The following is a 10,759-nucleotide window of genomic DNA, read 5'->3' on the forward strand; positions in this document are numbered from 1 at the left end:
CGGCTCCTTCGGCCTATAGAGTGAGATGTTAGCCTGGAGAAGAGAAGGTTAAGGGGTGATATGATAGCCATGTTCAAATATATCAAAGGATGTCATATAGAGGGTGAAAGGTTGTTTTCTGCTGCTCCAGAGAAGCGGACACGGAGCAATGGATTCAAACTACAAGAAAGAAGATTCCACCTAAACATTACGAAGAACTTCCTGACAGTAAGAGCTGTCCGACAGTGGAATTTGCTGCCAAGGAATGTGGTGGAGTCTCCTTCTTTGGAGGTCTTTAAGCGGAGGCTTGACAGCCATCTGCCAGGAATGCTTTGATGGTGTTTCCTGCTTGGCAGGGGGTTGGACTGGATGGCCCTTGTGGTCTCTTCCAACTCTATCATTCTATGATTCTATGATTCTATGAGCGCCGCAACCCCAGAGTTGTCTGCGACTGGACCTAATGGTCAGGGGTCCCTTTACCTTTACCCTTTAAAACCATATATCCTAAAGCTCAGTCTCTGCTGACCTTTGTTCCAAGGAAACAACCCTGGGTAAGCTATGGAACCACTGGAATTGTCTCACCGCTTGGAGAGGGGGGTGGCCTGAAACATAATGTTTACCTCTCTTTTGTGCAGGTCTGGTATATTGGATTTGGGGGGGGGGGCGTGTAAAGTTGCACATACACAGCTAAAGAAATACATGTGTGCACACCCCACAATGGACCTCATGTTTCCGGAACTTAGGCTGGGGAAATACTACTTGAGGGGAAGGGAGAACAAATATACAGTCGTACCTTGGAAGCTGAACAGAATCCGTTCTGGAAGTCTGCTTGACTTCCAAAATGTTCGAAAACCAAATAGCGGCTTCTGATTGGCTGCAGCAAGCTCCTGTAGCCAATCGGAAGCCGCAGAAGCCCTGTCAGACGTTCGCGTTCCAAAAGAACGTTTGAAAACCGGAACACTCACTTCCAGGTGTGTGATGTTCCGGAGTCAAAACATCCGAGTTCCAGGGCGTTCAGGATCCAAGGTACGACTGTATTCTGTTAAGCATTGCCCACTGGTGTGGATGGAGAGCATTGGAAGACGTTTTGCAGGCACCACACTGAACATGCTCATGTGTGGATAAAGGTAAAGGGACCCCTGACCATTAGGTCCACTTGTGGACGGTTCTGGGGTTGCGGCGCTGATCTCGCTTTATTGGCCGAGGGAGCTGGCGTACAGCTTCCGGGTCATGTGGCCAGCAAGGCTAAGCCGCTTCTGGCAAACCAGAGCAGCGCACGGAAACGCCATTTGCCTTCCCGCAAGAGTGGTACCTATTTATCTACTTGCACTTCGTGCTTTCTAACTCCTAGGTTGGCAGGAGCAGGGACCGAGCAACGGGAGATCACTCCATTGCGGGGATTCGAACCGCTGACCTTCTGATCGGCAAGCCCTAGGCTCTGTGGTTTAACCCACAGCGCCACTCGGATAAAGGTACACAACTCAAAAGGGAACAATCCTATGACAATATTTGCTGGGATGATCAGCTTAGGATGCAGTTGAATGTGGGTTACCTTGGTGCTAAGTCCTCAACATTTGCTCTGCCAAAGATAAGCTGGCACAACTTGTTCAGCTGTGGGTCAGCTAGCTGAATCGAGGTCGGTTGGGGTGAGATAGGGGGAACTTGGGCTCAATCCTGAACCCATTCAGCTCAGCCACATGACCTGGCAATCCAACATCTGTTAACAGATCGGCATTTATTGCAATTAAAAGCCCTGCTTGATCTAGGTTTGCGTCTTAGCTACTGTTGCCCACAAGGTGGCGATGTGGCTCCACCATTCGTCTCCTTATTTCTCATACCAAGTTTTAAATAGGGTTCTTTTCACCTTGTAAAAAGGCTGAGGAAAACTGGATAAAAGAAATAAAAATGGTGTCCTGACCTCAGCTGATGAGTTCCCAATAGATTCAGTTAGATTGTTGGAACAGGCAGTCTGTTTGAGAGGAACTGAAGAGAGCAGGAAGAAGAGGACAATAAAACACATATTTTGCAAACGATTTGTAGGGAAGGCTTGCTGCGCTCCTAGAAAAACTCTCCCATATTTGAGTTTGGATGAGCAAAAGGAAGTACTTCTCCAGTTATTCAAGGCCCCATCTGCACAATGCATTTAAAGCATATTATACCACTTTAAACAGGCATGTCCTTTGCTAAAGAATCCTGGGAGCCATAGTTTGTTAAGGGTGCCCGTTCTCCTCCCAAGGCTGCAATTCCTATAGTGGAATTAACCACCATTCTTTCTTTCCAGGTCAATCTGAGAATTGAAGCTCAGTGAGTGGTACAGGGGTTTCTTAACAACCTACAGTTCAGTGGACGCTTGCTTGAATGGCAAGTGTTACCATTGGTGTATAAAACCCTTAACAGCTTGGGGTTGGGTTTACTTGCAAGTTCCCCTAACCCACTCAACCACTTTGATCTGTGCAATGGACACTGTTACAGGTGCCACACAATATGTGTACTACACTTGTAAGAAATCAATCCTCTAGTGTGGCAGCTCCCTTTTGCGTTTTGTACGAAAGGGGCTTGGAAATTCTTTTTTTTTTTAATAATATTTATTTAAAAAAATACTAAAAACATACAAAAAAACCACACAACTACAATAATAACAGACATAACAAACATAACAGAAACAACAACTTATAGATTTCTTAAAACTAATATTCCTTCCTCACATCGTAATGGGACTTCCTCCTGTCTCCTCCTCCTGCGTCCCTTGTAAATACCTTTTTTGGTAACTTCCAAAATTTCCTACAATTCTATTCTATTCTATTCTCCAATAACAAAAATCATTAATATTTTATCTCTCTTAATCTATATTATACCATTGCCTAAACAAAGGGGCTTGGAAATTCTCTCCCAGTGAACCTCTGTGTAGGCAGAAGAGATCCCTGCAACTGAGTGGACATAAGCAGCCTGCCTTTTGCCCTAGCCTTTTCCTCTTATCCGTTTCTGTGTGCTGCTCTGGTTCTCCAGAAGTGGCTTTGTCATGCTGGCCACATGACCTGGAAGCTGTCTGTGGACAAACGCCGGCTCCCTCGGCCTATAGAGCGAGATGAGCGCCGCAACCCCAGAGTCGGACACGACTGGACCTAATGGTCAGGGGTCCCTTTACCTTTACCTTTCTCTTATCATCCTGCCTGTAAATAAAACCTGCTTTTCAAGGAACAGACCTGGTTTGATCTCTGCCTTGCCCAAATCCAAGAAGAACCCCTGCCTTTGGCGAAACAGCGCCAATCAAGTCCGCTGAAGGCACTTCCACACACTGGCCAAATGTCACATGGAAAATTCTCTTCTCCAACACCACGTTGGGTTTGGACAGATTTCGATGGATTTGCCTCCTTCCTCCTGAAGCTGCCTTCCTCAGCCCTTTGGAAAACAAGCCTGATGAGTAACGGTTGAAAGAAAGAGTTGGGTATGGTTAGCCTGGTAAAGAGGAGACTGAGAGGAGGTATAATTTTGTTGTTCAGTCGTTCAGTCGTGTCCGACTCTTCTTGACCCCATGGACCAGAGCGCGCCAGGCACGCCTATCCTTCACTGCCTCTTGCAGTTTGGCCAAACTCATGTTAGTAGCTTCGAGAACACTGTCCAACCATCTCGTCCTCTGTCATCCCCTTCTCCTTGTGCCCTCCATCTTTCCCAACATCAGGGTCTTTTCCAGGGAGTCTTCTCTTCTCATGAGGTGGCCAAAGTATTGGAGCCTCAACTTCAGGATCTGTCCTTCTAGTGAACACTCAGGGCTGATTTCTTTGAGAATGGATAGGTTTGATTTTCTTGCAGTCCATGGGACTCTCAAGAGTCTCCTCCAGCACCATAATTCAAAAGCATCAATTCTTCGGCGATCTTCAAATATCTCAAATATCACATGGGAGAGGGAGCAAGCTTGTCTCTTGCTCTGGAGGGTAGGACTCGAACCAATGGATTCGAGCTGCAAGAGAGGAGATTCCTACTATACACCAGGAAGAATTATGTCAGTAAGAGCTGTTCGGCAATGGAGCAGTCTCCCCTGGAAGGTGGTGGACTCTCCTTCCTTGGAGGTTTCTAAGCAGAGGTTGGATGGCCGTCTGTCATGGATGTTTTAGCTGAGATTCCTGCATTGCAGGGGGTTGGACTAGATGACCATAGGGGTCCCTTCCAACTCTATGATTCTATGTTGGACTACACCTCCCTTTATCCCTGACCATTGGTCATGCTGTTTGGGGTTGATCACAGCTGTATTCCCAAATGTCCAGAGGGGCACCAGGTTGGGGGAAGCTGCTCTCTTCTCTCCCAAAGCCCCATGAAACAACACATTAAATACACAAAGTTTACACCTGCCAAAATCTAATTGCATCCCGATAACGTGAATGTCAGAACCCACTCCAGGTCCACAATGCATTAAATATTCCCCTCTTTCCTTTTTTTAAAAAATAAAAATATAACAAATATATCTCAAGTTTGTTAGAGACAGGCAACATTTGGCAAATGTCAGCTCCTCGCGTGGGTTTTTGATTAGGCTGCGGTGTTGCCCCGGCCATTGATTTTACTTATGAGTGTGGCTTATTGAAGAATCTATCATCTTTACACCAAAGACCTGCTGTCAGTGAAGCAAATGCCAGACTCGCGCTTGGACCCCAAGTGACAAATTAATGGAGTTTTTCTCGTATTTCCTCAAAGTCAAACTTGCTTATCGAGCGGCGCAGCAGTGAGGCCGCATCCGGGGTCTGTCATGGCTGTGAGATGCGGAGGACAGCCCTGCGGTCCACACGCATCAAAAATTGCTGCGGGAGATGCATTGCAAGTAAGTATCGACTCATGTACCGGGAGGAAAGCAGAATTCATTTGTTTGCTGAAAATGAATCTTCGCTGAAGCTATTTGTTACCTGCTTAGACCCACCTTATAAACTCTGGATAATCCAGGGAGGGGAGAGATAGGGATGCCTGTGGAATGTGATCTTCACAGATTCCTGTATGAAACTGACGCGATAGATGGAAATCCTATGGCAAGATTTGTCTGGATGAGCAGTTTTTCATGTAGTGGGTAGCCAGTTCAGCCAGCTCAATGGAAGGTATGCCGGTATAACTTGCTCACTAAGACTCAGCCACTCAAGCCAACAGTGTCCATGTGCAGATCCCCCCAAAGGGGCATGGTGGGTGTCAGGAGATGTCCTACACATGAGTAGGACCTTGGCAGAGACACATGCCCTACTGGCAGTGCCGTCGCTAGCCTCTGCGCTGCTGGGGGCGGTGGCAGCGCAGAGGCACCCCCCTGGGGGAGGGGCACGACGCGTGCGCCGTGACGTCATCATGACGTCACGACGCACGTGTATGCAGAAAGGGGGGATTTCCCCCTTTCCGAGGCTTTTTTCGGCGGGGGGTGGTGACAAGCGAGGAGGGGGTGACAAGCGTGACACACACCCCCGCTGGTCGACCCCCCCGCCGAAAAAAAGCGGCGGAAAGGGGAAAAAGAAGCAGAGCGGCGCTTAAATGTGCCTGCTCTGCTTCCTTTCCCTGCCCCCCGCGGTTTTTTTCGGCGGGGGGTGGTGACCAGCGAGGAGGGGGTAATAAGCGTGACACCCCCCCGCTGGTCGGCCCCCCCGCCGAAAAAAAGCAGCGGAAAGGGGGAAAAGAAGCAGAGCGGCGCTTAAACGCGGCTGCTCTGCTTCCTTTCCAGGCTTTCCCCGCCCCCCCTGTGGTTTTTTTTCGGCGGGGGGTGGTGACCAGCGAGGAGGGGGTGACAAGCGTGACACCCCCCCCGCTGGTCGGCCCCCCCCGCCGAAAAAAGCGGCGGAAGCACCCCATCCGTGTGCTGCTGCTCCCGGGGTGACGGAGGGAGCGGCGGCGCGTGGGAGTGGCGGGAGGGGCCACCACTTGTCACCCCCCCACCCGCCGCTGCTCACCCTGTCACTGGGGGCGTACCGCCCCCACCGCCCCTCCCCAGCGACGCCCCTGCCTACTGGCATGTTCCCTCCCTCCAGCTCTGACGACGACTCTGTAGGGAAAATCTGTGGGGCCTCCTGGGTGCCATGGTATCTACCTCTGCTCTAGAGCCTCGTGGAGACCCAGTGCCTTCAGCAATACTTGGGAAAGGGTAGAGGAGCTGCATGGACTGTCAGTGAAGTTTGAGGTCTTTTCACATCCCCGGCCTCTTAATTTAGAGTGTGTGCCCACAAGGCCTGAACTTTCAGAAGGGCTCGATCTTAAAACCATTTTCTATTTATTTTGAGAACAAACTGTTCTGCTTGAGCACATTCTGGCTGAGCCTGCCCATCGCTTAGACCAGGGGTCTGCAACCTTTAAGACCAAAAGAGCCACTTGGACCCATTTCCGAAGGGGAAAAAAAATCTGGGAGCCGCAAAACCATTGCGACATTTAAAACAAATATAACACTGCATTTTATTTTTTAAAATCCGATTTAAATAAAAAAAATCCGATTTAAATAAAAAAAAAATCCATTAAAAAAAATCATTCATTTTTATCCACCCTGGGGACCACTACCAGGTCACAGCCTGATCCAAGGTGGGTTGCAACAGCATACAAATATTTGATTTGTTGTTGTTGTTTTTTTAAAAAAATGAGTCCTCAACTGCACACTTGTGTTAAATGTTTGTCCCATGTCTTATTGAAGACTGCTGGCTTTTACAATAATCTTAGTGTCTTTTACCCTTAATATTCCAGACCAGAGGCTATGTTCACCTCTTCCAACCTCCTCTCTTGCTAAATAAAGCACAGAATTGCACCAGAGAAGCCTGTGATGTTTGTGCTGACTTGCATACAGGTGGCTGTAGTAGTTCGTAGTGTTCAAACCTTTTTAGGGGAGTTCCCTGCCACCTTAATGACAATGGCGATAGATTTTGCACATGAACACAGATCCAAGTTAGGACTCCTCTCTTCCACGCCAACAGGTGCTTTGTCAAGGCTCCCCTAACACACACTCAGGACAGAGGAAAAACTGCAAAACGTCCCGGCCTTGCTCCGGGGCGGAGAGAGACGCGCGCCCACAAGAGTGCGGTCTGAGGCTGCGAGCGGAACCAGGAGCGAAGGAGGCAGCGGCAGGGAAACAGGCGCCGCTTCCTCGACCATTTTTAAAAAGAGGGCTTCCCCCCTCGCCCGCCCCCCTCCGCCCCTGGCCCAGCCTGCAGCTGCCTACCTCGTCGTCGCCTCGACGCAGCAGCCAGCAGCCTTCCGAGAGGAACCGCGGCCAGCCCTCCCCCACGGTCCCACGACCCAGCCGAGGAGTCCTGGCCTCCAGTGCCCGTGCGGGGACGCGTCTCAAGGCCCCCTTCCTGCCCCCATCCCATCCTGCCTCCCAGCTGCCTCTGGATGCCGCGGGGTCCCACATACCCGCCGGCCCACGGAGCTCCCCTGTCCGCCCCAAGGCCGCCTCCCACGCTAGGAAGACTCCCGGAGCTGGGCAGGGTTGGTCCCACCAGGCAGGCTCGGGGGCGGCCTCTCCCATGGGCGCCTGCTTTGGAGGCGGAGGCGGGGTCTTCAAAGTTCCCCCTCCCGCTCGCCCAGCTCCATCTCTTCCCGAAGGAGCGTGCGCGCCTCAGGCGCGCTCCCTGCCAGAGCCCTCGGCTGAGCTGCACCACCTCTACTGCGTCCCCACCGCCTCCGAGCCCCGCTGCCCCGCTGTTCAAGGCCAGGTGATCATGGGTACGCCCCTGAGCAGCGCCCTCAGCCTCCAGAGGGCGGGCCGCCGCCCAGCTGGAGGGCGGTCGCTGCCAGCTGGAGAAGTGGGCGGGCGTATCCGCCCCGGAGCCACGGCAGCCGTGTAAAAGAGCCGCATGCGGCTCCGGAGCCGCAGGTTGCTGACCCCCGGCTTAGACCTTTGAGCTTTAACTCCATTAAGGGTTCGGTGGAGGATAAATTGGCTCCCCTTCAACGCCTTAATGGCTCTGTGTCGCCTTGGCCTTTGGCTGACCTTGACCCTGTGCTTCCACTTAATTTTCACCTGTATCTACATTAGCTGTGTGGGCTTCTAATAATGCATTGGTGGAGCAATGAACACATGGGGTCTCCTGGCTGTTTCAAAGCATGTGCCTGAGATGCATGCCCTGGGAAGTCGGCAGAGGAGGCCAGGGGCGGATTGCTCCATGTGCAGATATTTCAACACGACCTTCGCAGAGCACAAGCCAGGGTATTTATTACAGAGTGGATCTGCACAGAAGTGAGGAGGGCAGCCAAGATGACCAGGTATCTGAAAAACAAGCCTTATGAAGAACGGTCGAAGGAGCTGGGTATGTTTAGCCAGGAGAAGAGGAGACTGAGGGGAGATATCGTAGCCACCTTCAAATATCTCAAAGGCTGTCACATTGAGGGTAGAACAAGATTGTTTTCTCCTGCTCCAGAAGGTAAGACTCAAAGCAATGGCTTCAGGTTACAAGAAAGGAGATTCTCACTAAACATCGAGAAGAACTTGATGGCAGTAAGACCTGTTTGACAGTGAAACAGTCTCCTGTGAGAACAGGATGTTTGGCTCTCCTTCCTTGGAGGCTTTTCAGCAGAGGTTGGATGGCCATCTGTCATGGATGCTTTATAGTTGAGATTCCTGCATTGCAGAGGGTTGGGCTAGATGACTCTTGGGGTCAATTCCAGCTCTACAATTCTATGATTCTATGACTAGATGGGCCACCAACCTCTTCTAGCAGGGCTCTTCATATGCTCTATATGGTATGTTCTTATTTCAGCTGGGTCAGGAGAAACAGACAGATAACGACCACCCTTGGTGCCCTGGAGTCTCCTCAACAGATCGATTCCAAGGTAGCCTAAGGAATCAGCAGGCAGGGCTGGATCATGGAGGCCAGGAGATCTAGCCTGGTAAGTGGAGCCAGAAGCATATGAGAGCAATGAAAAGACATTTGCTCAGGTTGCTTTTTGTGCGATCAATGCTAAGGCTCTTGTCTCGTCAAGGGGGAAACTCAGTAGCAGTGACCCAGATTTCTCAGAGGAAGGATGATGCTTTAAAGGAAAGACATTTGAGTCGATGGTGCTCAGAAAGTCTCTGATGAGCAGCCTCCCTCCATTCCTCATGCATATTAAAGAGCTTAATTACAGCTGGTTAGAATCTGGGGGATTGGGCTGAATCTCTCCGTGTTAAAATTGCAGAATTCCAGTGACCCCTCGGTACATCTTGAAAGAGTCAGCAAATCATTCATTAAAGGGGGACTGCGCTCATTGTGCAACTGTTAGTCCCTCGACTGACAAAAGATACTGGTGATTTCAGATGGAAGAGGATGCTTCTGAGAATTGATTTTGAGTGACATGTTGTCTTGCATTTGTCATTTCCCGGGCCCAAAGAGTGGAGAGTTCCTCGGGCAAATTTGCTTGCACTTTCAGAGCATTTAATTCATTCATTTATCACCTTATGGCTACATGATGTTGTTATATAGATAAATACTATTTTATAAAAAGGAAGTCAGATGTCCACTCCAAAGGAGCAATTTTGCTGCTGATGTCTTCACTGTGTGTGAGAGAGACCTCCTCCAGATCTAAAATGCATGTTACCTGGAGACAGGTAAGAACCTAAGAAGAGCCTGATGGACCAAGTCAGTGCCTCATCTGGTTCAGCATCCTAGCCTCACAGTGGCCAACCAGATGCCCGTGGGAAACCAGCAAGCAAGATCTGAGCACAAGAGCCCTCTCCCCTCCTGTGGTTTCCTGCAACTGGTATTCAGAAGAATTGCTGCCTCCAACTGCAGAGGCCGAGCATAACCATCATGGCTGGGAGCTAATAGCCCTCTCCTGCATGAATTTGTCTAATCCAGGCACCCCCAAACTTGGCCCTCCAGATGTTTTGGGACTACAACTCCCATCATCCCTGACCACTGGTCCTGTTAGCTAGGGAACATGGGAGTTGTAGTCCCAAAACATCTGGAGGGCTGAGTTTGCCTAGGCTTGGCCTAATCCTCTTGTATAGCCATCCAGGTTGGTGGCCTCCACTGCTTCCAGCCATTTTGTGCTAATAATAATAATAATAATAATAATAATAATAATAATAATAATAATTATTTATTTATTTATTAATTTATTTATTTATTTATTTATTTATTTATTTATTTATTTATTATTTATACCCCACTCATCTGGCTGGGTCTCCCCGGCCACTCTGGGCAGCTTCCAACAAACATCAAAATACAATATAAAGTCACAGATCAAAGACTTCCCTAAACAGGGCTGCCTCCAGGTATTTTCTAGTTGTTTATCTCTCTGACCCATAGCAATTTTTCCAAGCTATGAGTACTGGCACCTCAATTTTATTTTAAGCAACAACTCCTCCACCCCACACAAAGTGTTGCTTTCTGGAAACCTTTGTTGTAACTCAGGGCTAGTTCTCACTGAGGTGGCAACCACCCTTAGAGGAACGTAAAATTCCAAGACCATGTTCAGCATTATATATCCTTTTCACTTCTAGGATTTGACATTCTGCTTGAAATATAATAGTAACCAAGGATACCTAGGAAGCATCTGCAAACCATAATTTACTTTTTAAAATATATGGATACAGTCGGAGTTGGCTTCCCCCTCTGTCAGGAAACGTGTCGGCTTCATAGAATTCCTGAGCAATGACAGGGACAAGGACGCTAGCATCTGAACAATAATAGGGGTGGAAAATAAGAATACTGGCACAATATTTAATGCGGGAATGTTTGAGAATGTGAGCCCCACCCATAGCCTGAAGTGATGGAATTTTACGTTCCTCTAAGGGTGGATCTACACACAGGAAAAATGCTATAAATAAGTCAGAAATCAAATCATAACAAAAGGGGGG

Source organism: Lacerta agilis, chromosome 4, assembly GCF_009819535.1.
Source record: "Lacerta agilis isolate rLacAgi1 chromosome 4, rLacAgi1.pri, whole genome shotgun sequence".
Taxonomy (NCBI): Eukaryota; Metazoa; Chordata; class Lepidosauria; order Squamata; family Lacertidae; genus Lacerta; species Lacerta agilis.